This window comes from Chlorocebus sabaeus, chromosome 27, assembly GCF_047675955.1.
Source record: "Chlorocebus sabaeus isolate Y175 chromosome 27, mChlSab1.0.hap1, whole genome shotgun sequence".
Classification (NCBI taxonomy): domain Eukaryota; kingdom Metazoa; phylum Chordata; class Mammalia; order Primates; family Cercopithecidae; genus Chlorocebus; species Chlorocebus sabaeus.
In genome coordinates, this window is record NC_132930.1 from 443420 (window position 1) to 469096 (window position 25677).

The window sequence follows — 25677 nt, forward strand, 5'->3', positions numbered from 1 at the left end:
GCCAATTCCACAAGAACAGCCTTAGCGAAAGGCTTCTAGAAGGGAAAGATGGAACTCTGTGAGATGAATGAACAGAACACAGGGCAGTTTCTCAGAAAGCTTCTTTCTAGTTTTAAACGGAAGGTATTTCCTTTTTCAGCATAGCCCTCTAGGGGCTTCCAAATATCCCATTGCCAATTCCACAAGAACAGCCTTAGCGAAAGGCTTCTTGAAGGGAAAGATGTAACTCTGTGAGATGAATTAACAGAACACAGAGCAGTTTCTCAGAAAGCTTCTTTCCAGTTTTGAACGAAGGATATTTCCTTTTTCACCATAGCCCTCTATGGGCTTCCCAATATCCCTTTGCCAATTCCACAAGAACAGCCTTAGCGAAAGGCTTCTTGAAGGGAAAGATGTAACTCTGTGAGATGAATTAACAGAACACAGAGCGGTTTCTCAGAAAGCTTCTTTCCAGTTTTGAACGGAAGATATTTCCTTTTTCACAATAGCCCTCTATGGGATTCCAAATGTCACCTTGCCAATTCCAACAGAAAAGCCGTAGCGAAAGGCTTCTTGAAGGGAAAGATGTAACTCTGTGAGATGAATTAACGGAACACAGAGCAGTTTCTCAGAAAGCTTCTTTCCAGTTTTGAACGGAAGATATTTCCTTTTTCACCGTAGCCCTCTATGGGTTTCCAAATATCCCTTTGCCAATTCCACAAGAACAGCCTTAGCGAAAGGTTTCTTGAAGGGAAAGATGTAACTCTGTGAGATGAATTAACAGAACACAGAGCAGTTTCTCAGAAAGCTTCTTTCCAGTTTTCAACGGAAGATATTTCCTTTTTCACCATAGCCCTCTATGGGCTTCCAAATATCCCTTTGTCAATTCCACAAGAACAGCCTTAGCGAAAGGCTTCTTGAAGGGAAACATGTAACTCTGTGAGATGAATTAACAGAACACAGAGCAGTTTCTCAGAAAGCTTCTTTCCAGTTTTGAACGGAAGATATTTCCTCTTTCTCCATAGCCCTCTATGGGCTTCCAAATATCCCTTTGCCAATTCCACAAGAACAGCCTTAGCGAAAGGCTTCTTGAAAGGAAAGATGTAACTCTGTGAGATGAATTAACAGAACACAGAGCAGTTTCTCAGAAAACTTATTTCCATGTTTGAACGGAAGATATTACCTTTTTCACCACAACCCTCAGTGGGCTTCCAAATATCCCTTTGCCAATTCCACAAGAACAGCCTCAGCGAAAGGCTTCTTGAAGGGAAAGATGTAACTCTGTGAGATGAATTAACGGAACACAGAGCAGTTTCTCAGAAAGCTTCTTTCCAGTTTTGAACGGAAGATACTTCCTTTTTCACCATAGCCCTCTAAGGGATTCCAAATGTCACTTTGCCAACTCCAACAGAAAAACCTTAGCGAAAGGCTTCTTGAAGGGAAAGATGTAACTCTGTGAGATGAATTAACCGAACACAGAGCAGTTTCTCAGAAAGATTCTTTCCAGTTTTGAACGGAAGATATTTCCTTTTTCACCAAAGCCCTCTATGGTTTTCCAAATATCCCTTTGCCAATTCCACAAGAACAGCCTTAGCGAAAGGCTTCTCGAAGGGAAAGATGTAACTCTGTGAGATGGATTAACAGAACACAGAGGAGTTTCTGAGAAAGCTTCTTTCCAGTTTTGACCGGAATATGTCTCCTTTTTCACCATAGCCCTCTATGGGCTTCCAAATATCACTTTGCCAATTCCAACAGAAAAGCCTTAGCGAAAGGCTTCTTGAAGGGAAAGATGTAACTCTGTGAGATGAATGAACAGAACACAGAGCAGCTTCTCAGAAAGCTTCTTTCCAGTTTTGAACGGAAGATATTTCCTTTTTCATCATAGCCCTCTATGGGTTTCCAAATATCCCTTTGCCAATTCCACACGAACAGCCTTAGCGAAAGGCTTCTTGAAGGGAAAGATGTAACTCTGTGAGATGAATTAACAGAACACAGAGTAGATTCTCAGAAAGCTTCCTTTCAGTTTTGAACGGAAGATATTTCCTTTTTCACAATAGCCCTCTTTGGGATTCCAAATGTCACCTTGACAATTCCAACAGAAAAGCCTTAGCGAAAGGCTTCTTGAAGTTAAAGATGTAACTCTGTGAGATGAATTAACCGAACACAGAGCAGTTTCTCAGAAAGCTTCTTTCCAGTTTTGAACGGAAGATATTTCCTTTTTTACCATAGCCCTCTATGGGCTTCCAAATATCCCTTTGCCAATTCCACAAGAACAGCCTTAGCGAAAGGCTTCTTGAAGGGAAAGATGTAACTCTGTGAGATGAATTAACAGAACACAGAGCAGTTTCTCAGAAAACTTCTTTCCATGTTTGAACGGAAGATATTACCTTTTTCACCATAGCCCTCAATGGGCTTCCAAATATCCCTTTGCCAATTCCACAAGAACAGCCTTAGGGAAAGGCTTCTTGAAGGGAAAGATGTAACTCTGTGAGATAAATTAACAGAACACAGAGCAGTTTCTCAGAAAGCTTCTTTCCAGTTTTGAACGGAAGATATTTCCTTTTTCACCATAGCCCTCTATGGGCTTCCAAATATCCCTCTGCCAATTCCAGAAGAACAGCCTTAGCCAAAGGCTTCTTGAAGGGAAAGATGTAACTCTGTGAGATGAATTAACAGAACACAGAGCAGGTTCTCAGAAAGCTTCTTTCCAGTTTTGAACGGAAGATATTTCCTTTTTCACCATAGCCCTCTATGGGCTTCCAAATGTCACTTTGCCAATTCCCACAGAAAAGCCTTAGCGAAAGGCTTCTTGAAGGGAAAGATGTAACTCTGTGTGATGAATTAACAGAACACGGAGCAGTTTCTCAGAAAACTTCTTTCCAGGTTTGAACAGAAGATATCTCCTTTTTCACCATAGCCCTCTTTGGGCTTCCAAATATCCCTTTGCCAATTCCACAAGAACAGCCTTAGCGAAAGGCTTCTTGAAGGGAAAGATGTAACTCTGTGAGATGAATTAACAGAACACAGAGTAGTTTCTCAGAAAGCTTCCTTCCAGTTTTGAACGGAAGATATTTCCTTTTTCACCATAGCCCTCTATGGGTTTCCAAATATCCCTTTGCCAATTCCACAAGAAAAGCCTTAGCGAAAGGCTTCTTAAAGGGAAAGATGGAACTCTGTGAGATGAATGAACAGAACACAGAGCAGTTTCTCAGAAAGCTTCTTTCCAATTTTGATCAGAAGATATTTCCTTTTTCACCGTAGCCCTCTATGGGTTTCCAAATATCCCTTTGCCAATTCTACAAGAACAGCCTTAGCGAAAGGCTTCTTGAAGGGAAAGATGTAACTCTGTGAGATGAATTAACAGAACACCGAGCAGTTTCTCAGAAAGCTTCTTTCCAGTTTTGAACGGAAGATATTTCCTTTTTCACCATAGCCCTCTATGGGCTTCCAAATATCACTATGCCAAATCCAACAGAAAAGCCTAAGCGAAAGGCTTCTTGAAGGGAAACATGTAACTCTGAGAGATGAATTAACAGAACACAGAGCAGTTTCTCAGAAAGCTTCTTTCCAGTTTTGAACGGAAGATATTTCCTTTTTCACCATAGCCCTCTATGGGCTTCCAAATATCCCTTTGCCTATTCCACAAGAACAGCCTTAGCGAAAGGTTTTTGAAGGGAAAGATGTAACTCTGTGAGATGAATTAACAGAACACAGAGCAGTTTCTCAGAAAGCTTCTTTCCAGTTTTAAACGGAAGATATTTCCTTTTTCACCGTATAACTCTATGGGCTTCCAAATATCCCTTTGTCAATTCCACAAGAACAGCCTTAGCGAAAGGCTTCTTGAAGGGAAACATGTAACTCTGTGAGATGAATTAACAGAACACAGAGCAGTTTCTCAGAAAGCTTCTTTCCAGTTTTGAACGGAAGATATTTCCATTTTCACCATAGCCCTCTATGGGCTTCCAAATATCCCTTTGCCAATTCCACAAGAACAGCCTTAGCGAAAGGCTTCTTGAAGGGAAAGATGTAACTCTGTGAGATGAATTAACAGAACACAGAGCAGTTTCTCAGAAAACTTCTTTCCATGTTTGAACGGAAGATATTACCTTTTTCACCGTAGCCCTCAATGGGCTTCCAAATATCCCTTTGCCAATTCCACAAGAACAGCCTTAGGGAAAGGCTTCTTGAAGGGAAAGATGTAACTCTGTGAGATAAATTAACAGAACACAGAGCAGTTTCTCAGAAAGCTTCTTTCCAGTTTTGAACGGAAGATATTTCCTTTTTCACCATAGCCCTCTATGGGCTTCCAAATATCCCTCTGCCAATTCCAGAAGAACAGCCTTAGCCAAAGGCTTCTTGAAGGGAAAGATGTAACTCTGTGAGATGAATTAACAGAACACAGAGCAGGTTCTCAGAAAGTTTCTTTCCAGTTTTGAACGGAAGATATTTCCTTTTTCACCATAGCCCTCTATGGGCTTCCAAATGTCACTTTGCCAATTCCCACAGAAAAGCCTTACCGAAAGGCTTCTTGAAGAGAAAGATGTAACTCTGTGTGATGAATTAACAGAACACGGAGCAGTTTCTCAGAAAACTTCTTTCCAGGTTTGAACAGAAGATATTTCCTTTTTCACCATAGCCCTCTTTGGGCTTCCAAATATCCCTTTGCCAATTTCACAAGAACAGCCTTAGCGAAAGGCTTCTTGAAGGGAAAGATGTAACTCTGTGAGATGAATTAACGGAACACAGAGCAGTTTCTCAGAAAGCTTCTTTACAGTTTTTAACGGAAGATATTTCCTTTTTCACCATCGACCTCTATGGGTTTCCAAATATCCCTTTGCAATTCCACAAGAACAGAATTAGCGAAAGGCTTCTTGAAAGGAAAGATTTAACTCTGTGAGATGAATTAACAGAACACAGATCAGTTTCTCAGAAAGCTTCTTTCCACTTTTGAACGGAAGATATTTCCTTTTTCACCATAGCCTTCTATGGGATTCCAAATGTCACTTTGCCAATTCCAACAGAAAAGCCTTAGCGAAAGGCTTCTTGAAGGGAAAGATGTAACTCTGTGAGATGAATTAACCGAACACAGAGCAGTTTCTCAGAAAGCTTCTTTCCAGTTTTGAATGGAAGATATTTCCTTTTTCACCATAGCCCTCTGTGGGTTTCCAAATATCCCTTTGACAATTACACAAGAACAGCCTTAACGAAAGGCTTCTTGAAGGGAAAGGTGGAACTCTGTGTGATGAAAGAACAGAACAAGGAGCTGTTTCTCAGAAAGCTTCTTTCCAGTTTTGAACGGAAGAAATTTCCTTTTTCACCATAGATCTCTATGGGTTTCCAAATATCCCTTTGCCATTTCCACAAGAACAGCCTTAGCGAAAGGCTTCTTGAAGGGAAAGATGGAACTCTGTGTGATGAAAGAACAGAACAAGGAGCAGTTTCTCAGAAAGCTTCTTTCCAGTTTTGAACGGAAGAAATTTCCTTTTTCACCATAGATCTCTATGGGTTTCCAAATATCCCTTTGCCATTTCCACAAGAACAGCCTTAGCAAAAGGCTTCTTGAAGGGAAAAATGTAACTTTGTCAGATGGATTACCAGAACACAGAGCAGTTTCTCAGAAAGCTTCTTTCCAGTTTTGAACAGAAGATATTTCCTTTTTCACCATAGCCCTCTATGGGCTTCCAAATATCACTTTGCCAATTCCAACAGAAAAGCCTAAGCGAAAGGCTTCTTGAAGGGAAAGATGTACCTCTGTGAGATGAATTGACAGAACACAGAGCAGTTTCTCAGAAAGCTTCTTTCCAGTTTTGAACGGAAGATATTTCTTTTTCACCATAGCCCTCTATGGGTTTCCAAATATCCCTTTGTCAATTCCACAAGAACAGCCTTAGCGAAAGGCTTCTTGAAGGGAAAGATGTAACTCTGTGAGATGAATTAACAGAACACAGAGTAGTTTCTCAGAAAGCTTCCTTCCAGTTTTGAACGGAAGATATTTCCTTTTTCACAATAGCCCTCTAAGGGATTCCAAATGTCACCTTGACAATTAAAAAAAAAAAGCCTTAGCGAAAGGCTTCTTGAAGGGAAAGATGTAACTCTGTGAGATGAATTAACGGAACACAGAGCAGTTTCTCAGAAAGCTTCTTTCCAGTTTTGAACGGAAGATATTTCCTTTTTCAGCATAGTCCTCTACGGGTTTCCAAATATCCCTTTGCCAATTCCACAAGAACAGCCTTAGCGAAAGGCTTCTTTAAGGGAAAGATATAACTCTGTGAGATGAATGAACAGAACACAGAGCAGTTTCTCAGAAAGCTTCTTTCCAGTTTAGATCGGAAGATATTTCCTTTTTCACCATAGCCCTCTATGGGTTTCCAAATATCCCTTTGCCAATTCCACAAGAACAGCCTTAGCGAAAGGCTTCTAGAAGGGAAAGATGGAACTCTGTGAGATGAATGAACAGAACACAGGGCAGTTTCTCAGAAAGCTTCTTTCTAGTTTTAAACGGAAGGTATTTCCTTTTTCAGCATAGCCCTCTAGGGGCTTCCAAATATCCCATTGCCAATTCCACAAGAACAGCCTTAGCGAAAGGCTTCTTGAAGGGAAAGATGTAACTCTGTGAGATGAATTAACAGAACACAGAGCAGTTTCTCAGAAAGCTTCTTTCCAGTTTTGAACGAAGGATATTTCCTTTTTCACCATAGCCCTCTATGGGCTTCCCAATATCCCTTTGCCAATTCCACAAGAACAGCCTTAGCGAAAGGCTTCTTGAAGGGAAAGATGTAACTCTGTGAGATGAATTAACAGAACACAGAGCGGTTTCTCAGAAAGCTTCTTTCCAGTTTTGAACGGAAGATATTTCCTTTTTCACAATAGCCCTCTATGGGATTCCAAATGTCACCTTGCCAATTCCAACAGAAAAGCCGTAGCGAAAGGCTTCTTGAAGGGAAAGATGTAACTCTGTGAGATGAATTAACGGAACACAGAGCAGTTTCTCAGAAAGCTTCTTTCCAGTTTTGAACGGAAGATATTTCCTTTTTCACCGTAGCCCTCTATGGGTTTCCAAATATCCCTTTGCCAATTCCACAAGAACAGCCTTAGCGAAAGGTTTCTTGAAGGGAAAGATGTAACTCTGTGAGATGAATTAACAGAACACAGAGCAGTTTCTCAGAAAGCTTCTTTCCAGTTTTCAACGGAAGATATTTCCTTTTTCACCATAGCCCTCTATGGGCTTCCAAATATCCCTTTGTCAATTCCACAAGAACAGCCTTAGCGAAAGGCTTCTTGAAGGGAAACATGTAACTCTGTGAGATGAATTAACAGAACACAGAGCAGTTTCTCAGAAAGCTTCTTTCCAGTTTTGAACGGAAGATATTTCCTCTTTCTCCATAGCCCTCTATGGGCTTCCAAATATCCCTTTGCCAATTCCACAAGAACAGCCTTAGCGAAAGGCTTCTTGAAAGGAAAGATGTAACTCTGTGAGATGAATTAACAGAACACAGAGCAGTTTCTCAGAAAACTTATTTCCATGTTTGAACGGAAGATATTACCTTTTTCACCACAACCCTCAGTGGGCTTCCAAATATCCCTTTGCCAATTCCACAAGAACAGCCTCAGCGAAAGGCTTCTTGAAGGGAAAGATGTAACTCTGTGAGATGAATTAACGGAACACAGAGCAGTTTCTCAGAAAGCTTCTTTCCAGTTTTGAACGGAAGATACTTCCTTTTTCACCATAGCCCTCTAAGGGATTCCAAATGTCACTTTGCCAACTCCAACAGAAAAACCTTAGCGAAAGGCTTCTTGAAGGGAAAGATGTAACTCTGTGAGATGAATTAACCGAACACAGAGCAGTTTCTCAGAAAGATTCTTTCCAGTTTTGAACGGAAGATATTTCCTTTTTCACCAAAGCCCTCTATGGTTTTCCAAATATCCCTTTGCCAATTCCACAAGAACAGCCTTAGCGAAAGGCTTCTCGAAGGGAAAGATGTAACTCTGTGAGATGGATTAACAGAACACAGAGGAGTTTCTGAGAAAGCTTCTTTCCAGTTTTGACCGGAATATGTCTCCTTTTTCACCATAGCCCTCTATGGGCTTCCAAATGTCACTTTGCCAATTCCAACAGAAAAGCCTTAGCGAAAGGCTTCTTGAAGGGAAAGATGTAACTCTGTGAGATGAATGAACAGAACACAGAGCAGCTTCTCAGAAAGCTTCTTTCCAGTTTTGAACGGAAGATATTTCCTTTTTCATCATAGCCCTCTATGGGTTTCCAAATATCCCTTTGCCAATTCCACACGAACAGCCTTAGCGAAAGGCTTCTTGAAGGGAAAGATGTAACTCTGTGAGATGAATTAACAGAACACAGAGTAGATTCTCAGAAAGCTTCCTTTCAGTTTTGAACGGAAGATATTTCCTTTTTCACAATAGCCCTCTTTGGGATTCCAAATGTCACCTTGACAATTCCAACAGAAAAGCCTTAGCGAAAGGCTTCTTGAAGTTAAAGATGTAACTCTGTGAGATGAATTAACCGAACACAGAGCAGTTTCTCAGAAAGCTTCTTTCCAGTTTTGAACGGAAGATATTTCCTTTTTTACCATAGCCCTCTATGGGCTTCCAAATATCCCTTTGCCAATTCCACAAGAACAGCCTTAGCGAAAGGCTTCTTGAAGGGAAAGATGTAACTCTGTGAGATGAATTAACAGAACACAGAGCAGTTTCTCAGAAAACTTCTTTCCATGTTTGAACGGAAGATATTACCTTTTTCACCATAGCCCTCAATGGGCTTCCAAATATCCCTTTGCCAATTCCACAAGAACAGCCTTAGGGAAAGGCTTCTTGAAGGGAAAGATGTAACTCTGTGAGATAAATTAACAGAACACAGAGCAGTTTCTCAGAAAGCTTCTTTCCAGTTTTGAACGGAAGATATTTCCTTTTTCACCATAGCCCTCTATGGGCTTCCAAATATCCCTCTGCCAATTCCAGAAGAACAGCCTTAGCCAAAGGCTTCTTGAAGGGAAAGATGTAACTCTGTGAGATGAATTAACAGAACACAGAGCAGGTTCTCAGAAAGCTTCTTTCCAGTTTTGAACGGAAGATATTTCCTTTTTTACCATAGCCCTCTATGGGCTTCCAAATGTCACTTTGCCAATTCCCACAGAAAAGCCTTAGCGAAAGGCTTCTTGAAGGGAAAGATGTAACTCTGTGTGATGAATTAACAGAACACGGAGCAGTTTCTCAGAAAACTTCTTTCCAGGTTTGAACAGAAGATATCTCCTTTTTCACCATAGCCCTCTTTGGGCTTCCAAATATCCCTTTGCCAATTCCACAAGAACAGCCTTAGCGAAAGGCTTCTTGAAGGGAAAGATGTAACTCTGTGAGATGAATTAACGGAACACAGAGCAGTTTCTCAGAAAGCTTCTTTACAGTTTTTAACGGAAGATATTTCCTTTTTCACCATCGACCTCTATGGGTTTCCAAATATCCCTTTGCAATTCCACAAGAACAGAATTAGCGAAAGGCTTCTTGAAGGGAAAGATTTAACTCTGTGAGATGAATTAACAGAACACAGATCAGTTTCTCAGAAAGCTTCTTTCCACTTTTGAACGGAAGATATTTCCTTTTTCACCATAGCCTTCTATGGGATTCCAAATGTCACTTTGCCAATTCCAACAGAAAAGCCTTAGCGAAAGGCTTCTTGAAGGGAAAGATGTAACTCTGTGAGATGAATTAACCGAACACAGAGCAGTTTCTCAGAAAGCTTCTTTCCAGTTTTGAATGGAAGATATTTCCTTTTTCACCATAGCCCTCTGTGGGTTTCCAAATATCCCTTTGACAATTACACAAGAACAGCCTTAACGAAAGGCTTCTTGAAGGGAAAGGTGGAACTCTGTGTGATGAAAGAACAGAACAAGGAGCTGTTTCTCAGAAAGCTTCTTTCCAGTTTTGAACGGAAGAAATTTCCTTTTTCACCACAGATCTCTATGGGTTTCCAAATATCCCTTTGCCATTTCCACAAGAACAGCCTTAGCGAAAGGCTTCTTGAAGGGAAAGATGGAACTCTGTGTGATGAAAGAACAGAACAAGGAGCAGTTTCTCAGAAAGCTTCTTTCCAGTTTTGAACGGAAGAAATTTCCTTTTTCACCATAGATCTCTATGGGTTTGCAAATATCCCTTTGCCATTTCCAGAAGAACAGCCTTAGCGAAAGGCTTCTTGAAGGGAAAAATGTAACTCTGTGAGATGGATTACCAGAACACAGAGCAGTTTCTCAGAAAGCTTCTTTCCAGTTTTGAACAGAAGATATTTCCTTTTTCACCATAGCCCTCTATGGGCTTCCAAATATCACTTTGCCAATTCCAACAGAAAAGCCTAAGCGAAAGGCTTCTTGAAGGGAAAGATGTAACTCTGTGAGATGAATTGACAGAACACAGAGCAATTTCTCAGAAAGCTTCTTTCCAGTTTTGAACGGAAGATATTTCTTTTTCACCATAGCCCTCTATGGGTTTCCAAATATCCCTTTGTCAATTCCACAAGAACAGCCTTAGCGAAAGGCTTCTTGAAGGGAAAGATGGAACTCTGTGAGATGAATGAACAGAACACAGGGCAGTTTCTCAGAAAGCTTCTTTCCAGTTTTGAACGGAAGATATTTCCTTTTTCAGCATAGCCCTCTAAGGGCTTCCAAATATCCCTTTGCCAATTCCACAAGAACAGCCTTAGCGAAAGGCTTCTTGAAAGGGAAAGATGTAACTCTGTGAGATGAATTAACAGAACACAGAGCAGGTTCTCAGAAAGCTTCTTTCCAGTTTTGAACGAAGTATATTTCCTTTTTCACCATAGCCCTCTATTGGCTTCCCAATATCTTTTTGCCAATTCCACAAGAACTGCCTTAGCGAAAGGGTTCTTGAAGGGAAAGATGTAACTTTGTGAGACGGATTAACAGAACACAGAGCAGTTTCTCAGAAAGCTTCTTTCCAGTTTTGAACGGAAGATATTTCGTTTTTCAGCATAGCCCTCTATGGGCTTCAAAATATCCCTTTCCCAATTCCACAAGAACAGCCTTAGCGAAAGGCTTCTTGAAGGGAAAGATGTAACTCTGTGAGATGAATTAACGGAACACAGAGCAGTTTCTCAGAAAGCTTCTTTCCAGTTTTGAACGGAAGATATTTCCTTTTTCACCATAGCCCTCTATGGGTTTCCAAATATCCCTTTGCCAATTCCACAAGAACAGCCTTAGCGAAAGGCTTCTTAAAGGGAAAGATGGAATTCTGTGAGATGAATGAACAGAACACAGAGCAGTTTCTCAGAAAGCTTCTTTCCAGTTTTGAACGGAAGATATTTCCTTTTTCACCATAGCCCTCTAAGGGTTTCCAAATATCCCTTTGCCAATTCTACAAGAACAGCCTTAGTAAAAGGCTTCTTGACGGGAAATATGTAACTCTGGGAGATGAATTAACAGAACACAGAGCAGTTTCTCAGAAAGCTTCTTTCCAGTTTTGAACGGAAGATATTTCCTTTTTCACCATAGGCCTCTATGGGCTTCCAAATATTCCTTTGTCAATTCCACAAGAACAGACTTAGCGAAAGGCTTCTTGAAGGGAAACATGTAACTCTGTGATATGAATTAACAGAACACAGAGCAGTTTCTCAGAAAGCTTCTTTCCAGTTTTGAACGGAAGATATTTCCTTTTTCACCATATCCCTCTATGGGCTTCCAAATATCCCTTTGCCAATTCCACAAGAACAGCCTTAGTGAAAGGTTTCTTGAAGGGAAAGATGTAACTCTGTGAGGTGAATTAACAGAACACAGAGCAGTTTCTCAGGAAGCTTCTTTCCAGTTTTAAACGGAAGATATTTCCTTTTTCACCGAAGCCCTCTATGGGCTTCCAAATATCCCTTTGTCAATTCCACAAGAACAGCCTTAGCGAAAGGCTTCTTGAAGGGAAACATGTAACTCTGTGAGATGAATTAACAGAACACAGAGCAGTTTCCTAGAAAGCTTCTTTCCAGTTTTGAACGGAAGATATTTCCTTTTTCTCCATAGCCCTCTATGGGCTTCCAAATATTCCTTTGCCAATTCCACAAGAATAGCCTTAGCGAAAGGCTTCTTGAAGGGAAAGATGTAACTCTGTGAGATGAATTAGCAGAACACAGAGCAGTTTCTCAGAAAACTTCTTTCCATGTTTGAACGGAAGATATTACCTTTTTCACCACAGCCCTCAATGGGCTTCCAAATATCCCTTTGCCAATTCCACAAGAACAGCCTTAGGGAAACGCTTCTTGAAGGGAAAGATGTAACTCTGTGAGATGAATTACCAGAACACAGAGCAGTTTCTCTGAAAGCAACTTTCCAGTTTTGAACGGAAGATATTTCCTTTTTCACCATAGCCCTCTATGGGCTTCAAAATATCCCTTTGCCAATTCCACAAGAACAGCCTTAGCGAAAGGATTCTTGAAGGGAAAGATGTAACCCTGTGAGATGAATTAACAGAACACAGAGCAGTTTCTCAGAAAGCTTCTTTCCAGTTTTGAACGGAAGATATTACCTTTTTCACCATAGCCCTCAATGTACTTCCAAATGTCACTTTGCCAATTCCAACAGAAAAGCCTTAGCGAAAGGCTTCTTGAAGGGAAAGATGTAACTCTGTGAGATGAATTAACAGAACACAGAGTAGTTTCTCAGAACGCTTCTTTCCAGTTTTGAACGGAAGATATTTCCTTTTTCACCATAGCCCTCTATGGATTTCCAAATATCCCTTTGCCAATTCCACAAGAACAGCCTTAGCGAAAGGCTTTTTAAAGGGAAAGATGGAACTCTGTGAGAGGAATGAACAGAACACAGAGCAGTTTCTCAGAAAGCTTCTTTCCAGTTTTGAACGGAAGATATTTCCTTTTTCACCATAGCCCTCTATGGGTTTCCAAATATCCCTTTGCCAATTCTACAAGAACAGCCTTAGCGAAAGGCTTCTTGAAGGGAAAGATGTAACTCTGTGAGATGAATTAACAGAACACAGAGCAGTTTCTCAGAAAGCTTCTTTTCAGTTTTGAACGGAAGATATTTCCTTTTTCACCATAGCCCTCTATGCGTTTCCAAATATCCCTTTGCCAATTCCACAAGAACAGCCTTAGCGAAAGGCTTCTTGAAGGGAAAGATGTAACTCTGTGAGATGAATTAACAGAACACAGAGCGGTTTCTCAGAAAGCTTCTTTCCAGTTTTGAACGGAAGATATTTCCTTTTTCACAATAGCCCTCTATGGGATTCCAAATGTCACCTTGCCAATTCCAACAGAAAAGCCGTAGCGAAAGGCTTCTTGAAGGGAAAGATGTAACTCTGTGAGATGAATTAACGGAACACAGAGCAGTTTCTCAGAAAGCTTCTTTCCAGTTTTGAACGGAAGATATTTCCTTTTTCACCATCGACCTCTATGGGCTTCCAAATATCCCTTTGTCAATTCCACAAGAACAGCCTTAGCGAAAGGTTTCTTGAAGGGAAAGACGTAACTCTGTGAGATGAATTAACAGAACACAGAGCAGTTTCTCAGAAAGCTTCTTTCCAGTTTTAAAATGAACATATTTCCTTTTTCACCGTAGCCCTCTATGGGCTTCCAAATATCCCTTTGCCAATTCCACAAGAACAGCCTTAGCGAAAGGCTTCTTGAAGGGATACATGTAACTGTGAGATGAATTAACAGAACACAGAGCAGTTTCTCAGAAAGCTTCTTTCCATGTTTGATCGGAAGGTATTACCTTTTTCACCATAGCCCTCAATGGGCTTCCAAATATCCCTTTGCCAATTACAAAAGAACAGCCTTAGGGAAAGGCTTCTTGAAGGGAAAGATGTAATTCTGTGAGATAAATTAACAGAACACAGAGCAGTTTCTCAGAAAGCTTCTTTCCAGTTTTGAACGGAAGATATTTCCTTTTTCACCATAGCCCTCTATGGGCTTCCAAATATCCCTCTGCCAATTCCAGAAGAACAGCCTTAGCCAAAGGCTTCTTGAAGGGAAAGATGTAACTCTGTGAGATGGATTAACAGAACACAGAGCAGTTTCTCATAAAGCTTCTTTCCAGTTTTGAACGGAAGATATTTCCTTTTTCACCATAGCCCTCTCTGGGTTTTCAAATATCCCTTTGCCAATTCCACAAGAACAGCCTTAGCGAAAGGCTTCTTGAAGGGAAAGATGGAACTCTGTGAGGTGAATTAACAGAACACAGAGCAGTTTCTCAGAAAGATTCTTCCCAGTTTTGAACGGAAGATATTTCCTTTTTCACCATAGCCCTCTATGGGCTTCCAAATATCCCTTTGCCAATTCCACAAGAACAGCCTTAGCGAAAGGTATCTTGAAGGGAAAGGTGTAACTCTGTGAGATGAATTAACAGAACACAGAGCAGTTTCTCAGAAAGCTTCTTTCCAGTTTTAAACGAAAGATATTTCCTTTTTCACCGTAGCCCTCTATGGGCTTCCAAATATCCCTTTGCCTATTCCACAAGAACAGCCTTAGCGAAAGGCTTCTTGAAGGGAAAGATGTAACTCTGTGAGATGAATTAACAGAACACAGAGCAGTTTCTCAGAAAGCTTCTTTCCAGTTTTGAACGGAAGATATTTCCTTTTTCACCATAGCCCTCTATGGGCTTCCAAATATCCCTTTGCCAATTCCACAAGAACAGTCTTAGCGAAAGGCTTCTTGAAGGGAAAGATGTAACTCTGTGAGATGAATTATCGGAACACAGAGCAGTTTCTCAGAAAGCTTCTTTCCAGTTTTGAAGGGAAGATATTTCCTTTATCACCATAGCCCTCTATGGGTTTCCAAATATCCCTTTGCCAATTCGACAAGAACAGCCTTAGCGAAAGGCTTCTTAAAGGGAAAGATGGAACTCTGTGAGATCAATGAACAGAACACAGAGCAGTTTCTCTGAAAGCTTCTTTCCAGTTTTCAACGGAAGATATTTCCTTTTTCACCATAGCCCTCTAAGTGTTTCCAAATATCCCTTTGAAAATTCTACAAGAACAGCCTTAGCAAAAGGCTTCTTGAAGGGAAAGATGTAACTCTGTGAGATGAATTAACAGAACACAGAGCAGTTTCTCAGAAAGCTTCTTTCCAGTTTTGAACGGAAGATATTTCCTTTTTCACCATAGCCCTCTATGGGCTTCCAAATATCCTTTTGCCAATTCCACAAGAACAGCCTTAGCGAAAGGTTTCTTGAAGGGAAAGATGTAACTCTGTGAGGTGAATTAACAGAACACAGAGCAGTTTCTCAGAAAGCTTCTTTACAGTTTTTAACGGAAGATATTTCCTTTTTCACCATCGACCTCTATGGGTTTCCAAATATCCCTTTGCAATTCCACAAGAACAGAATTAGCGAAAGGCTTCTTGAAGGGAAAGATTTAACTCTGTGAGATGAATTAACAGAACACAGATCAGTTTCTCAGAAAGCTTCTTTCCACTTTTGAACGGAAGATATTTCCTTTTTCACCATAGCCTTCTATGGGATTCCAAATGTCACTTTGCCAATTCCAACAGAAAAGCCTTAGCGAAAGGCTTCTTGAAGGGAAAGATGTAACTCTGTGAGATGAATTAACCGAACACAGAGCAGTTTCTCAGAAAGCTTCTTTCCAGTTTTGAATGGAAGATATTTCCTTTTTCACCATAGCCCTCTGTGGGTTTCCAAATATCCCTTTGACAATTACACAAGAACAGCCTTAACGAAAGGCTTCTTGAAGGGAAAGGTGGAACTCTGTGTGATGAAAGAACAGAACAAGGAGCTGTTTCTCAGAAAGCTTCTTTCCAGTTTTGAACGGAAGAAATTTCCTTTTTCACCACAGATCTCTATGGGTTTCCAAATATCCCTTTGCCATTTCCACAAGAACAGCCTTAGCGAAAGGCTTCTTGAAGGGAAAGATGGAACTCTGTGTGATGAAAGAACAGAACAAGGAGCAGTTTCTCAGAAAGCTTCTTTCCAGTTTTGAACGGAAGAAATTTCCTTTTTCACCATAGATCTCTATGGGTTTGCAAATATCCCTTTGCCATTTCCAGAAGAACAGCCTTAGCGAAAGGCTTCTTGAAGGGAAAAATGTAACTCTGTGAGATGGATTACCAGAACACAGAGCAGTTTCTCAGAAAGCTTCTTTCCAGTTTTGAACAGAAGATATTTCCTTTTTCACCATAGCCCTCTATGGGCTTCCAAATATCACTTTGCCAATTCCAACAGAAAAGCCTAAGCGAAAGGCTTCTTGAAGGGAAAGATGTAACTCTGTGAGATGAATTGACAGAACACAGAGCAATTTCTCAGAAAGCTTCTTTCCAGTTTTGAACGGAAGATATTTCTTTTTCACCATAGCCCTCTATGTTTTTCCAAATATCCCTTTGTCAATTCCACAAGAACAGCCTTAGCGAAAGGCTTCTTGAAGGGAAAGATGGAACTCTGTGAGATGAATGAACAGAACACAGGGCAGTTTCTCAGAAAGCTTCTTTCCAGTTTTGAACGGAAGATATTTCCTTTTTCAGCATAGCCCTCTAAGGGCTTCCAAATATCCCTTGCCAATTCCACAAGAACAGCCTTAGCGAAAGGCTTCTTGAAAGGGAAAGATGTAACTCTGTGAGATGAATTAACAGAACACAGAGCAGGTTCTCAGAAAGCTTCTTTCCAGTTTTGAACGAAGTATATTTCCTTTTTCACCATAGCCCTCTATTGGCTTCCCAATATCTTTTTGCCAATTCCACAAGAACTGCCTTAGCGAAAGGGTTCTTGAAGGGAAAGATGTAACTTTGTGAGACGGATTAACAGAACACAGAGCAGTTTCTCAGAAAGCTTCTTTCCAGTTTTGAACGGAAGATATTTCGTTTTTCAGCATAGCCCTCTATGGGCTTCAAAATATCCCTTTCCCAATTCCACAAGAACAGCCTTAGCGAAAGGCTTCTTGAAGGGAAAGATGTAACTCTGTGAGATGAATTAACGGAACACAGAGCAGTTTCTCAGAAAGCTTCTTTCCAGTTTTGAACGGAAGATATTTCCTTTTTCACCATAGCCCTCTATGGGTTTCATAATATCCCTTTGCCAATTCCACAAGAACAGCCTTAGCGAAAGGCTTCTTAAAGGGAAAGATGGAATTCTGTGAGATGAATGAACAGAACACAGAGCAGTTTCTCAGAAAGCTTCTTTCCAGTTTTGAACGGAAGATATTTCCTTTTTCACCATAGCCCTCTAAGGGTTTCCAAATATCCCTTTGCCAATTCTACAAGAACAGCCTTAGTAAAAGGCTTCTTGACGGGAAATATGTAACTCTGGGAGATGAATTAACAGAACACAGAGCAGTTTCTCAGAAAGCTTCTTTCCAGTTTTGAACGGAAGATATTTCCTTTTTCACCATAGGCCTCTATGGGCTTCCAAATATTCCTTTGTCAATTCCACAAGAACAGCCTTAGCGAAAGGCTTCTTGAAGGGAAACATGTAACTCTGTGATATGAATTAACAGAACACAGAGCAGTTTCTCAGAAAGCTTCTTTCCAGTTTTGAACGGAAGATATTTCCTTTTTCACCATATCCCTCTATGGGCTTCCAAATATCCCTTTGCCAATTCCACAAGAACAGCCTTAGTGAAAGGTTTCTTGAAGGGAAAGATGTAACTCTGTGAGGTGAATTAACAGAACACAGAGCAGTTTCTCAGGAAGCTTCTTTCCAGTTTTAAACGGAAGATATTTCCTTTTTCACCACAGCCCTCAATGGGCTTCCAAATATCCCTTTGCCAATTCCACAAGAACAGCCTTAGGGAAACGCTTCTTGAAGGGAAAGATGTAACTCTGTGAGATGAATTACCAGAACACAGAGCAGTTTCTCTGAAAGCAACTTTCCAGTTTTGAACGGAAGATATTTCCTTTTTCACCATAGCCCTCTATGGGCTTCAAAATATCCCTTTGCCAATTCCACAAGAACAGCCTTAGCGAAAGGATTCTTGAAGGGAAAGATGTAACCCTGTGAGATGAATTAACAGAACACAGAGCAGTTTCTCAGAAAGCTTCTTTCCAGTTTTGAACGGAAGATATTACCTTTTTCACCATAGCCCTCAATGTACTTCCAAATGTCACTTTGCCAATTCCAACAGAAAAGCCTTAGCGAAAGGCTTCTTGAAGGGAAAGATGTAACTCTGTGAGATGAATTAACAGAACACAGAGTAGTTTCTCAGAACGCTTCTTTCCAGTTTTGAACGGAAGATATTTCCTTTTTCACCATAGCCCTCTATGGATTTCCAAATATCCCTTTGCCAATTCCACAAGAACAGCCTTAGCGAAAGGCTTTTTAAAGGGAAAGATGGAACTCTGTGAGAGGAATGAACAGAACACAGAGCAGTTTCTCAGAAAGCTTCTTTCCAGTTTTGAACGGAAGATATTTCCTTTTTCACCATAGCCCTCTATGGGTTTCCAAATATCCCTTTGCCAATTCTACAAGAACAGCCTTAGCGAAAGGCTTCTTGAAGGGAAAGATGTAACTCTGTGAGATGAATTAACAGAACACAGAGCAGTTTCTCAGAAAGCTTCTTTTCAGTTTTGAACGGAAGATATTTCCTTTTTCACCATAGCCCTCTATGCGTTTCCAAATATCCCTTTGCCAATTCCACAAGAACAGCCTTAGCGAAAGGCTTCTTGAAGGGAAAGATGTAACTCTGTGAGATGAATTAACAGAACACAGAGCGGTTTCTCAGAAAGCTTCTTTCCAGTTTTGAACGGAAGATATTTCCTTTTTCACAATAGCCCTCTATGGGATTCCAAATGTCACCTTGCCAATTCCAACAGAAAAGCCGTAGCGAAAGGCTTCTTGAAGGGAAAGATGTAACTCTGTGAGATGAATTAACGGAACACAGAGCAGTTTCTCAGAAAGCTTCTTTCCAGTTTTGAACGGAAGATATTTCCTTTTTCACCGTAGCCCTCTATGGGTTTCCAAATATCCCTTTGCCAATTCCACAAGAACAACCTTAGCGAAAGGTTTCTTGAAGGGAAAGATGTAACTCTGTGAGATGAATTAACAGAACACAGAGCAGTTTCTCAGAAAGCTTCTTTCCAGTTTTCAACGGAAGATATTTCCTTTTTCACCGTAGCCCTCTATGGGCTTCCAAATATCCCTTTGTCAATTCCACAAGAACAGCCTTAGCGAAAGGCTTCTTGAAGGGAAACATGTAACTCTGTGAGATGAATTAACAGAACACAGAGCAGTTTCTCAGAAAGCTTCTTTCCAGTTTTGAACGGAAGATATTTCCTTTTCCTCCATAGCCCTCTATGGGCTTCCAAATATCCCTTTGCCAATTCCACAAGAACAGCCTTAGCGAAAGGCTTCTTGAAAGGAAAGATGTAACTCTGTGAGATGAATTAACAGAACACAGAGCAGTTTCTCAGAAAACTTATTTCCATGTTTGAACGGAAGATATTACCTTTTTCACCACAACCCTCAATGGGCTTCCAAATATCCCTTTGCCAATTCCACAAGAACAGCCTCAGCGAAAGGCTTCTTGAAGGGAAAGATGTAACTCTGTGAGATGAATTAACGGAACACAGAGCAGTTTCTCAGAAAGCTTCTTTCCAGTTTTTAACGGAAGATATTTCCTTTTTCACCATCGACCTCTATGGGCTTCCAAATATCCCTTTGTCAATTCCACAAGAACAGCCTTAGCGAAAGGTTTCTTGAAGGGAAAGATGTAACTCTGTGAGATGAATTAACAGAACACAGAGCAGTTTCTCAGAAAGCTTCTTTCCAGTTTTAAAATGAACATATTTCCTTTTTCACCGTAGCCCTCTATGGGCTTCCAAATATCCCTTTGCCAATTCCACAAGAACAGCCTTAGCGAAAGGCTTCTTGAAGGGATACATGTAACTGTGAGATGAATTAACAGAACACAGAGCATTTTCTCAGAAAGCTTCTTTCCATGTTTGATCGGAAGGTATTACCTTTTTCACCATAGCCCTCAATGGGCTTCCAAATATCCCTTTGCCAATTCCAAAAGAACAGCCTTAGGGAAAGGCTTCTTGAAGGGAAAGATGTAATTCTGTGAGATAAATTAACAGAACACAGAGCAGTTTCTCAGAAAGCTTCTTTCCAGTTTTGAACGGAAGATATTTCCTTTTTCACCATAGCCCTCTATGGGCTTCCAAATATCCCTCTGCCAATTCCAGAAGAACAGCCTTAGCCAAAGGCTTCTTGAAGGGAAAGATGTAACTCTGTGAGATGGATTAACAGAACACAGAGCAGTTTCTCATAAAGCTTCTTTCCAGTTTTGAACGGAAGATATTTCCTTTTTCACCATAGCCCTCTCTGGGTTTTCAAATATCCCTTTGCCAATTCCACAAGAACAGCCTTAGCGAAAGGCTTCTTGAAGGGAAAGATGGAACTCTGTGAGGTGAATTAACAGAACACAGAGCAGTTTCTCAGAAAGATTCTTCCCAGTTTTGAACGGAAGATATTTCCTTTTTCACCATAGCCCTCTATGGGCTTCCAAATATCCCTTTGCCAATTCCACAAGAACAGCCTTAGCGAAAGGTATCTTGAAGGGAAAGGTGTAACTCTGTGAGATGAATTAACAGAACACAGAGCAGTTTCTCAGAAAGCTTCTTTCCAGTTTTAAACGAAAGATATTTCCTTTTTCACCGTAGCCCTCTATGGGCTTCCAAATATCCCTTTGCCTATTCCACAAGAACAGCCTTAGCGAAAGGCTTCTTGAAGGGAAAGATGTAACTCTGTGAGATGAATTAACAGAACACAGAGCAGTTTCTCAGAAAGCTTCTTTCCAGTTTTGAACGGAAGATATTTCCTTTTTCACCATAGCCCTCTATGGGCTTCCAAATATCCCTTTGCCAATTCCACAAGAACAGTCTTAGCGAAAGGCTTCTTGAAGGGAAAGATGTAACTCTGTGAGATGAATTATCGGAACACAGAGCAGTTTCTCAGAAAGCTTCTTTCCAGTTTTGAAGGGAAGATATTTCCTTTATCACCATAGCCCTCTATGGGTTTCCAAATATCCCTTTGCCAATTCGACAAGAACAGCCTTAGCGAAAGGCTTCTTAAAGGGAAAGATGGAACTCTGTGAGATCAATGAACAGAACACAGAGCAGTTTCTCAGAAAGCTTCTTTCCAGTTTTCAACGGAAGATATTTCCTTTTTCACCATAGCCCTCTAAGGGTTTCCAAATATCCCTTTGAAAATTCTACAAGAACAGCCTTAGCAAAAGGCTTCTTGAAGGGAAAGATGTAACTCTGTGAGATGAATTAACAGAACACAGAGCAGTTTCTCAGAAAGCTTCTTTCCAGTTTTGAACGGAAGATATTTCCTTTTTCACCATAGCCCTCTATGGGCTTCCAAATATCCTTTTGCCAATTCCACAAGAACAGCCTTAGCGAAAGGTTTCTTGAAGGGAAAGATGTAACTCTGTGAGGTGAATTAACAGAACACAGAGCCGTTTCTCAGAAAGCTTCTTTCCAGTTTTAAACGGAAGATATTTCCTTTTTCACCACAGCCCTCAATGGGCTTCCAAATATCCCTTTGCCAATTCCACAAGAACAGCCTTAGGGAAAGGCTTCTTGAAGGGAAAGATGTAACTCTGTGAGATGAATTACCAGAACACAGAGCAGTTTCTCTGAAAGCAACTTTCCAGTTTTGAACGGAAGATATTTCCTTTTTCACCATAGCCCTCTATGGGCTTCAAAATATCCCTTTGCCAATTCCACAAGAACAGCCTTAGCGAAAGGATTCTTGAAGGGAAAGATGTAACCCTGTGAGATGAATTAACAGAACACAGAGCAGTTTCTCAGAAAGCTTCTTTCCAGTTTTGAACGGAAGATACTACCTTTTTCACCATAGCCCGCAATGTACTTCCAAATGTCACTTTGCCAATTCCAACTGAAAAGCCTTAGGGAAAGGCTTCTTGAAGGGAAAGATGTAACTCTGTGAGATGAATTAACAGAACACAGAACAGTTTCTCAGAAAGCTTCTTTCCAGTTTTGAACGGAAGATATTTCCTTTTTCACCATAGCCCTCTATGGGTTTCCAAATATCCCTTTAAAATTCTACAAGAACAGCCTTAGCGAAAGGCTTCTTGAAGGGAAAGATGTAACTCTGTGCGATGAATTAACAGAACACAGAGCAGTTTCTCAGAAAGCTTCTTTCCAGTTTTGAACGGAAGATATTTCCTTTTTCAACATAACCTTCTATGGGTTTCCAAATATCCCTTTGCCAATTCCACAAGAACAGCCTTAGCGAAAGGCTTCCTGAAGGGAAAGATGTAACTCTGTGAGATGAATTAACAGAACACAGAGCGGTTTCTCAGAAAGCTTCTTTCCAGTTTTGAACGGAAGATATTTCATTTTTCACAATAGCCCTCTATGGGATTCCAAATGTCACCTTGCCAATTTCAACAGAAAAGCCTTAGCGAAAGGCTTCTTGAAGGGAAAGATGTAACTCTGTGAGATGAATTAACGGAACACAGAGCAGTTTCTCAGAAAGCTTCTTTCCAGTTTTAAACGGAAGATATTTCCTTTTTCACCGTAGCCCTCTATGGGATTCCAAATATCCCTTTGTCAATTCCACAAGAACAGCCTAAGCGAAAGGCTTCTTGAAGGGAAACATGTAACTCTGTGAGATGAATTAACAGAACACAGAGCAGTTTCTCAGAAAGCTTCTTTCCAGTTTTGAACGGAAGATATTTCCTTTTTCTCCATAGCCCTCTATGGGCTTCCAAATATCCCTTTTCCAATTCCACAAGAACAGCCTTAGCGAAAGGTTTCTTGAAAGGAAAGATGTAACTCTGTGAGATGAATTAACAGAACACAGAGCAGTTTCTCAGAAAACTTATTTCCATGTTTGAACGGAAGATATTACCTTTTTCACCACAGCCCTCAATGGGCTTCCAAATATCCCTTTGTCAATTCCACAAGAACAGCCTTAGCGAAAGGTTTCTTGAAGGGAAAGATGTAACTCTGTGAGATGAATTAACAGAACACAGAGCAGTTTCTCAGAAAGCTTCCTTCCAGTTTTAAAATGAACATATTTCCTTTTTCACCGTAGCCCTCTATGGGCTTCCAAATATCCCTTTGCCAATTCCACAAGAACAGCCTTAGCGAAAGGCTTCTTGAAGGAATACATGTAACTCTGTGAGATGAATTAACAGAACACAGAGCAGTTTCTCAGAAAGCTTCTTTCCATGTTTGATCGGAAGGTATTACCTTTTTCACCATAGCCCTCAATGGGCTTCGAAATATCCCTTTGCCAATTCCAAAAGAACAGCCTTAGGGAAAGGCTTCTTGAAGGGAAAGATGTAATTCTGTGAGATAAATTAACAGAACACAGAGCAGTTTCTCAGAAAGCTTCTTTCCAGTTTTGAACGGAAGATATTTCCTTTTTCACCATAGCCCTCTATGGGCTTCCAAATATCCCTCTGCCAATTCCAGAAGAACAGCCTTAGCCAAAGGCTTCTTGAAGGGAAAGATGTAACTCTGTGAGATGAATTAACAGAACACCGAGCAGTTTCTCAGAAAGCTTCTTTCCAGTTTTGAACGGAAGATATTTCCTTTTTCACCATAGCCCTCTATGGGCTTCCAAATATCACTATGCCAAATCCAACAGAAAAGCCTAAGCGAAAGGCTTCTTGAAGGGAAACATGTAACTCTGTGAGATGAATTAAAAGAACACAGAGCAGTTTCTCAGAAAGCTTCTTTCCAGTTTTGAACGGAAGATATTTCCTTTTTCACCATAGCCCTCTATGGGCTTCCAAATATCCCTTTGCCTATTCCACAAGAACAGCCTTAGCGAAAGGTTTTTGAAGGGAAAGATGTAACTCTGTGAGATGAATTAACAGAACACAGAGCAGTTTCTCAGAAAGCTTCTTTCCAGTTTTAAACGGAAGATATTTCCTTTTTCATCGTATAACTCTATGGGCTTCCAAATATCCCTTTGTCAATTCCACAAGAACAGCCTTAGCGAAAGGCTTCTTGAAGGTAAACATGTAACTCTGTGAGATGAATTAACCGAACACAGAGCAGTTTCTCAGAAAGCTTCTTTCCAGTTTTGAACGGAAGATATTTCCTTTTTTACCATAGCCCTCTATGGGCTTCCAAATATCCCTTTGCCAATTCCACAAGAACAGCCTTAGCGAAAGGCTTCTTGAAGGGAAAGATGTAATTCTGTGAGATGAATTAACAGAACACAGAGCAGTTTCTCAGAAAACTTCTTTCCATGTTTGAACGGAAGATATTACCTTTTTCACCATAGCCCTCAATGGGCTTCCAAATATCCCTTTGCCAATTCCACAAGAACAGCCTTAGGGAAAGGCTTCTTGAAGGGAAAGATGTAACTCTGTGAGATGAATTAACGGAACACAGAGCAGTTTCTCAGAAAGCTTCTTTACAGTTTTTAACGGAAGATATTTCCTTTTTCACCATCGACCTCTATGGGTTTCCAAATATCCCTTTGCAATTCCACAAGAACAGAATTAGCGAAAGGCTTCTTGAAGGGAAAGATTTAACTCTGTGAGATGAATTAACAGAACACAGATCAGTTTCTCAGAAAGCTTCTTTCCACTTTTGAACGGAAGATATTTCCTTTTTCACCATAGCCTTCTATGGGATTCCAAATGTCACTTTGCCAATTCCAACAGAAAAGCCTTAGCGAAAGTCTTCTTGAAGGGAAAGATGTAACTCTGTGAGATGAATTAACCGAACACAGAGCAGTTTCTCAGAAAGCTTCTTTCCAGTTTTGAATGGAAGATATTTCCTTTTTCACCATAGCCCTCTGTGGGTTTCCAAATATCCCTTTGACAATTACACAAGAACAGCCTTAACGAAAGGCTTCTTGAAGGGAAAGGTGGAACTCTGTATGATGAAAGAACAGAACAAGGAGCTGTTTCTCAGAAAGCTTCTTTCCAGTTTTGAACGGCAGAAATTTCCTTTTTCACCATAGATCTCTATGGGTTTCCAAATATCCCTTTGCCATTTCCACAAGAACAGCCTTAGCGAAAGGCTTCTTGAAGGGAAAGATGGAACTCTGTGTGATGAAAGAACAGAACAAGGAGCAGTTTCTCAGAAAGCTTCTTTCCAGTTTTGAACGAAAGAAATTTCCTTTTTCACCATAGATCTCTATGGGTTTGCAAATATCCCTTTGCCATTTCCACAAGAACAGCCTTAGCGAAAGGCTTCTTGAAGGGAAAAATGTAACTCTGTGAGATGGATTACCAGAACACAGAGCAGTTTCTCAGAAAGCTTCTTTCCAGTTTTGAACAGAAGATATTTCCTTTTTCACCATAGCCCTCTATGGGCTTCCAAATATCACTTTGCCAATTCCACAAGAACTGCCTTAGCGAAAGGGTTCTTGAAGGGAAAGATGTAACTTTGTGAGACGGATTAACAGAACACAGAGCAGTTTCTCAGAAAGCTTCTTTCCAGTTTTGAACGGAAGATATTTCGTTTTTCAGCATAGCCCTCTATGGGCTTCAAAATATCCCTTTCCCAATTCCACAAGAACAGCCTTAGCGAAAGGCTTCTTGAAGGGAAAGATGTAACTCTGTGAGATGAATTAACGGAACACAGAGCAGTTTCTCAGAAAGCTTCTTTCCAGTTTTGAACGGAAGATATTTCCTTTTTCACCATACCCCTCTATGGGTTTCCAAATATCCCTTTGCCAATTCCACAAGAACAGACTTAGCGAAAGGCTTCTTAAAGGGAAAGATGGAACTCTGTGA